This window comes from Sparus aurata, chromosome 9, assembly GCF_900880675.1.
Source record: "Sparus aurata chromosome 9, fSpaAur1.1, whole genome shotgun sequence".
Classification (NCBI taxonomy): Eukaryota; Metazoa; Chordata; class Actinopteri; order Spariformes; family Sparidae; genus Sparus; species Sparus aurata.
In genome coordinates this window covers 36,061,472-36,069,327 of record NC_044195.1, presented here as the reverse complement: position 1 = coordinate 36,069,327, position 7,856 = coordinate 36,061,472, and positions in this window count along the sequence as shown.

The following is a 7,856-nucleotide window of genomic DNA, read 5'->3' as shown; positions in this document are numbered from 1 at the left end:
CAGAACAGGTCAGAACAGGTCAGAACAGGTCAGAACCTGGGCTTCAGGACAAACCAAGCTAACGAGGTTCAGGTGGAGAGACACCGGGACCAGGGAGGTGAGAGGACGAGCACAGGAACACCAGAGAACAGTGGGAATACAGGTGAGCAGGAAGTGGACAGTGACCAGAGCATAAAACTACAAAATAAAACAGGAAGTAACTAAACAACACACCTTTGGCACAAAACACATTTTTGCCTCTAAATCAAGAATTCAAAAGATATTGATGATAAAATTTGACAGATTAATGTCTGACAGGATAAAAAAAAAAGAGTTCTGACATTTGAAATCCAAAAGGTCCGAGGTCCACTTCACTGTGACGTCATGATATTCTGCAGAACGTGTTGTGGATGTGATTGGACGACACAGCTTCAGTGTAAAGTGAGACTCAGACATTAAACGTGTTGCTGGTGTTTAAAGTTGAAGAGTTCAGGTTCTGTTCTGACACCACTCGTCAGAACAGTTGAGGTCCATCTTAAACACCATCTGTGACCTGCACAAAGTGGTGATGACATCATGGAGACTTGAGAAGAAACCGGATCAGTGTCAGAACAGAACATCAGACAGGCAGGGCAGCGTGTTACAGAGGGTGATTCAGTCCTGATCAATCAGAGCGACGGATCAATGGGCTCCATAGATGTGTCGACACAAAGACATTCACACAGCTGCTCTGTTTTAATGGAGGTCGTCGAAACACGGAGGACAGCTAGTGACAGGACTCGACACCCACAGGGTCCAAATCACACGGACAGGTCTGATCCACACGGTTCTGATCAGGTCTGCTCATTGATCGCGGTCGGATTCAAACCGGAGACTTTGGAAATACATCCATGAAAACCAGCGTCCGTAGAATCTCCACCAACAGGTGAACAACACGTCTGCAGGCTGTGAGGTCACAGGTCAGGTTAATGTACGGATCAAGCTAGCTCAGTTTAGCTTAGCACAGCTAGCGGGCCGACCGTCGCAGCGACCTTTGAAGGAGAAGCTGCTGCAGCGTCTGTGAGTCCTGGAGCACTTCAACAACACTGACGTATAATTACGTCCCAACATGTCGGCTGTTGTTAACAAACTGTTATCAGATACAGGCAGCGGTGATTATACGTTACTGAGGTGAAAAAACTCGTGGACGCTTCAGGAATAATTTCAGAGTGAGTCTGGAAACTTCGAGCCTCCGTCACCACCGGACCTTTAATTTAAATCTTTTTATACCGCTGCAGCAGAGACGCTCGCACAAACATGGCTGCGTTTCAGGAGGAGAAGAAGAAAAGACAACAGACCATCCGGCAGCAGGTTATCCTGCAGCCAGTCTTTTCCCAGCATGCCTCAGTGCTGACCTCAGCCTGCGTCTGAATGTGAGCTTTGTGTTTTATCATGACAGGAAGTGTGAAGACGACCAGACGCTGTTACATGTTCGACCTCTGGATCTTATCTCAGCTACATGTTATGAACCTCAGCGTCATGTCTTCACTCCCAACCCTTTCAGAATAAAGCTTCCTGACAAACAGTTCACTTACTGTACATGTTATAACTGTGTACTGTGATTAACATCGTTCCAAACCAAACCGCTGGATGTTTTTAACAACAGCTGGAGACTAAAACAGATAAACTGAGATGTGACGACAGAAATATAAAACTCACCCCGATCAAACGTAAACATAATTATTGTGACATAAAGAAACGTTCAGGCGGAAGTTCTTCGCCTTGAAAGGAAGAAGAACGTGTGGAATAAATATAAAAAGATAATATAGTTGTACAAATATATTTAAGGTCGAACTTCAAAATAAAACAGGAAATGACAAAAAACACAAACTCAAACTATGATAAATATTTCTGGTTCTGCTGCATCGACTGTCTATAATGAGTCCAACAGATCTGAAGAACGGTGGACTACCTGTTAAAGCATGCTGCCTACATTACCCACCATGCAACTTCCATCGAGTGACATCACTGCAGGCAGTGGAGATGTAATGCTACTTTGTGCAGCAGTAAACACTTTAATGTAAAGAGCGTCTGGTCCAATAAGAACTGAATGAATCTGGTTCACAGAATGGGATTTAAAAGTTTATCAACTGTGAAAACTAAACATAACGGCTGTGGAATCAATGCTAACATTAGCATGCTAGGCTAACTAGCTTCAGTTTCTGAGTGAAATGTGAAAATGTTTCATCCTCCAAACACACAGACGTCTTCAGTCATCGATGTCTGATCTCTAACTCTATGACGACCTGAACACACACTGACAGCTCGTCTCCTAGCAACACCACCTCTCAGCTGTCAATCATCTGATGTCATGAGGAGACTCTGACAGTGTGAATGTTGGACTGCAGAATTTAAATGTGTTCAGTCAGAATCCAGCTGCAGTTCTTCTGTGTTCACTGCGTGTGCTGACTCAGGTGTGATGATGGAGGAAGAACAAGAAGAAGAAGAAGAAGAAGAAGAAGAAGGTTTCCTGCTGGTTCTCAGAAGGAAAACACTGAAACATGACACAGGTGGAACAAACAACTTCTGATGGTGACCGGGGCTCAAACTGAAGCTGATATCATCATCATCATTATTATTATTATTGTTATTAAGAAATCTATTCACAGCCTCACAATTGAGCTTCAGATCACAAGAGGAGAAACATTTCTCACATTTTATTTATCTTTTTTAATTTATTAATTTAAATTATTAAAATTCTTCTTTATCATGAGATTACATATTCACACATATTTACTTGGAGGTTACTTAAGTTATTGTTTCAGTCCTGGATAAAAACATGCAGAAAACAATTATTAAGTCATCAATAAGTTATGGATTATCTACTATTGCTAATTAAACATCAGCTAACAAAACCTTCCCATAATATCAGCAGTCTGATGGACACAGAGCTCAGCAGCAGACTGAATGTTGATGATTATTAACAGGACGTTAGCCTGCTGGAGCATCAGCTAACATGTGAACGTGACTACAGGCAGTGAAGAATGAACCTCAGCAACACGTCAAAACTGCTTTTAGTTTAAGAATCTAAACAAACCGTCTGACGTGTTCGTGTCCTCTCAGTCATGAAACCAAACCTTCAGCCTTCAGTCTGATAAATAGTCTGAGATTTTCTCCCACACACACACTGACTCACAGCAGTGTGTGTGTGTGTGAGTGTGTGTGAGTGTGTGTGTTAACAGGGGAAATGGTGTGTGTTAAATGGTGTTAAAGGTGAGTGTGTACGAGCGTCCTGACAGTTTTATGAGCTGAGGAGAGAAGTGAAGGAAGTGAAGCTGGCTGAGAGCCCAGAGCCTGCAGGTAGCTACGCTAACGCTAACAGTCTGCTGTGTGTGTGTGTGTGTGTGTGTGTGTGTGTGTGCATCACCACAGACGGTCACATAAAGATGTTTAACTGTGGTGTTAACAGAGAGGAGCCTCCGATTATGTAGCTAACACAGTATTAGCAGGGCTAACGATGCATATTTAGCATCAGTTAGCTATTTTTATTAAGTCACACATTAACATATGTTGGTAAATGGGTGGTAAAGCCACTCACACACCAGTGGAGCTGCATCAGGAGACATTATTGGTTCAGTGTCTGACCCAGCGACCGTCTGATTGGTGGACGCCACGGACACGACTGTAGCATAAATTAAGTATGTAACCATCAGGATCAGGAAGAGCGCCGGACTTTGAAGCTAATTTGACTCAGTAGCTGCTGTAAGCTAACTGATTTAACACAATGAAAAAATGGCGGTCAGGAGGTGAAAGTCCCTGAACTGCTCAGATTGAATCTGTTCAGCTGGAGCGACGAGCTGCATCACAGACGTTCACCGTCGTCATCGTCGTGTTCTGATCGCTGCCGGTTGCTTCGGTGTGGCGTGTTGCTGTTTTCAGACTCAGACTGGAGAGAGTGGCCGTCACACCCTCGCTCAGACTCAATGACACAACCAGAGCTGCTCTGTGGGCCTCTGAAGACCGGCCAAAACCCTGATGAGTCACATCAGGCTCAGAACCAGAACCACATCACTCTCACAGGCTTCAGAAACAGACTGGGAGGGTATTAACTGAAATAAACTCCTCACATAGTATTTTATACATGTTGGTCATTAGGATTTCCCAGCTCGCAGGCGCCGTGATGCCTTCAGGCGTCATGAGGCCTTCAGGCGTCGTGATGCCTTCAGGCTCCGACCTTCAGAGCCGCCAGCTTCTTCCTCGACTCCACCGTTTAATTGTGAATGTTCCAGAGAGAACCCGTCTGGAGCCTCCGACACAGATTTATTGTGATTGTTAAGATAAAATACATATATTGAATTATGTTCTCATAAGACAGTCGGCTGCTGCTGCTGTCAGTCTGTGAGTTATCGCGGCTAAATGTGGTCCGTGCAGCAATCAGAACCACCGCGGAAGAATTTGATCAATTTGGTCCGATAACATTTGGAAAGTCAAGAAAAGCTGCGCTATTAAATTACTTCATTCTCATTGAGGACGCTGGCTGGCAGAGGTCCGTGGTGCCGCTCTGTGAGCAGCACCAAGTGGACCAGGAGTGAACGGGGACTCAAGTTCTGGCAGTACGGGCTTAGAATGAACCGGGCTCTGCCTCTGAAGCTGGGTCCAGGTCTCAGTCTGCAACGTTAGCCAGATACTTGGACCGCTTATGTTAGCTGAGCAACTAGACGAGCAGGTAACTGTCTGACGGCACCAGAACCTCAAACTGGTGTGTCTGGACCTGACACCGGTTGTGTTCACTTGGAGCCCGACACAGTTAGCCACTGTTAGCGGTTAGCAACAAGTAAAACTGTAAGAATCAGCGAGACCTCAGAGGGAAAACCAGAACATATTGTCTCCATAAAAACATGATCCGGTTTGACCCAGTCACAGGACGGTTCTGAACGTGTGTTTCTGTTCAGTCATCAGTGAAATACTGATCCAGCTGCTTCTTTCTGCCACACAGACAGAACCAGAGCTGCTGTGACCGAGGACGTGTCTGAAACCGTCACAACGTCTTTCTCTTTTATTGGACCTCAAACCGGGCCGGACGTTACCAACACGTCCCAGAATCTTTCTGCTCCTCGTCTTGTTTTCTGTCCCGCTCCGACATGGAGGAGGAGAACTGGAGGAATCTCTCTCATGATTTGGAAAAAACTCTCTGTGGTTATTTTTTCCTCAGAAATCCCCGTCAGTGACTCACAGAGGATCCGACTGAACCCAGACCCGAGTTCTGCTGCTGGGGGAAGACTCCTCCTCCTCTCCTCCTCCTCCTCCTCCTCCTCCTCCTCCTCCTCTGGTATGTCACCACTGGTCTGCTGGTTTGTTCCCAGTGAGCTCAGTGCTGGTCTGAGATCAGCAGGAGCTGCAGAGACTCGACTGAACAGAACTTCTGTGACGGAAAACTGCAAAAATGAATCCTTTGATTTTCACAAATATAAACGTGAAAATAAAATAAAGTCACATGATCTTTAAATCTGAAGTCGTCTGTTTGTCACGTTCACAAACTGTCTCGTGTTTTTAACATTTTCACAGTTTATTTTCTTCTTTCTTGAACAAATAAAGATGTCGGTACAGTAACATCCTCACAGGAGAGTTTTTGGACAGATCTGAAGTCAGTCTCACACAGAACAACTTGAAGTGAAATAAACCTCCAGCCGTCGTTCACCTGACCTGAGATCAGAACCTGCTGAGGGTTCGGTCCGGACAGCGGTCTGATGAGATGACCCGTGTGGTGCTGTTGGACTCAACAAACAACCAAATGACTCCATGAATATTTGATTAATAATCAAGATTATCTTAATATTTGCAGTAGAGAAACATCAACACCTGAAGCTTCGGTCTCGTCAAAGAAGGAAAATGAAACAGTTCTGTTAGTTCTGTGTCATGGTTCTACAGATGTGATCCAGTTTGTGCGTGTTACGTGCCGCTCAGCCAGAGACCACTGTTCAGGACTGAGTCCCAACATCTGCAGACATGAAACCTCTGGAACAGAACCAGACCTGATGTTCTTCTACACAACCAGGTGGTTTTGTGTCTGAACTGAACCAGAACATGAAGATGTGATCACGTCAGGTTTGTGCTGTCGGACCGGAGCAGCTGATCCTGGTGCGGATCAGTCCACAGCAAGTTTTGACCGAGACGTTTTTCCTGTTCAGGAGAAAGAAGTGGTGTGACGTCCTCTACGCGTCTCTGTGACCTCTGACCTCGACCCGCTCCACGACGCTCAGGTCCGGCGGTCCAGGGTCTGTCCTCAGACTGACTGGATCGTCATTGTGTGCGACAGGTTACTGAGCGTGCTCGGTCCGCCCTCCCCCCCCGCCTCGCTCACTGGGGGCTAACACTCGCTCATCAGAGGAATTCTGGGGGAATTTATGCACCGTCTCCCGGCTAATTGAATTAGCCGCATCGTGTCGACAGTGTGTCCATTGTGGAAGCTGCACAATGTTGGGCTTCATGCGTCCAGAGCTCAGGGAGGAATTCTGTGCCATTTAGACCCCCCGCCCCCCCGACCAACAACGGCATCCCAACCACTGGCTCTTTATTTTGTTCCAGTCAGTGATCCGCCTCGGGCTCCATCACTGGACTTGGACGATCATTAACCAGCCGAGGGAGGGGGCACCCAGCACCACCGGACCGGACCGGGGGGGCGAGTCACCTACAGGGCACTGAGGGAGGAGGAGGAGGAGGAGGAGGAGGAGGGAGCTGTTACTGTGCTACATCTCATATACGACTGCTCATGAACACGTGTTAACTGATATATGAGCAGAGATCAACACGCGGCAGTGGAGGAATATTAAACATGGAACACACAAACATTCACTAACACACACATTCAGATGTGATGAGCGTTTACAGCAGAAAATATAGGAAATCATTTTCACATCTGTCCAGTCTAACGTCAGACACTTCATCATGACGCGTCACTTCACGTCCACATGTCACGGTCAGGAAGGAGGCGGAGCTTCAGCCAGGTGAGAAGCCAGTGACCACCGTTAGAGACTGAGTTCTGACATCTGTTCATGAGAAACCAGCAACAAGACACGGAGTCATTCTGCATGATGAAGTGGTTTCTGTGACTAGACCATAGAAACAAAACCTACAACCTAATAATCAGTTTGTTTATGTTGTGGCGACGTCAGCTAGGCTAGGCTAGGCTAGGCTAGGCTAGGCTAGGCTACGTGTCCTGGATCTCACAGTGTACCCGTACAGCTGATGGCAGACGTTTTGTGGGTCGGTCGTTTGTTTTTCTGGGATACTGTTAGAAAATGTTTTCTCATGCTCGTCACAGACGTTACACAACAGTCTGACCTTTAGTTTTTATAAACCTCTCAAAATACTTCAGCGAGTGACGAGTTCGTCTTTCATGTGATGGAGACTCACAGCCTCCATGTTGTGTGACGAAGGTGAGCTGTGATGGTCTGATGGTTCAGATGTGAAACATGTGGAGCTTCTGTTTCAGCTGCTGAACGGTTCGGACCACCTTTATTTAACGATGGTGTCCTGATACAGGGAGAATAAATCTGCACCACAACACCAACAACAGATCTTTGTGCTGTAACCTTTCCTCCCCGGGGCTTCGTGCGATTCACCAAAACCACTAATTAGCATGACTTCTGATAGTGGCAGCAAATAACACTGCAGCCATAATGGAGCAGTCACAGGATCACTCATATGACATCGGACTTTATTTGAAATTACACATTATGGCAGTAAAAGGAGCAGCTTTTAAATGTCGAGCGACAAAGTGATGAAGAGGGTTAAAGTCCCCGAAGACTCGTCAGTGAGTCACAAGGTCAAGACGAAGTGTACAAGTTGTACTCGTGTGTGACATCATCTCCCAAAGACGGAAAACATATATGACAAGA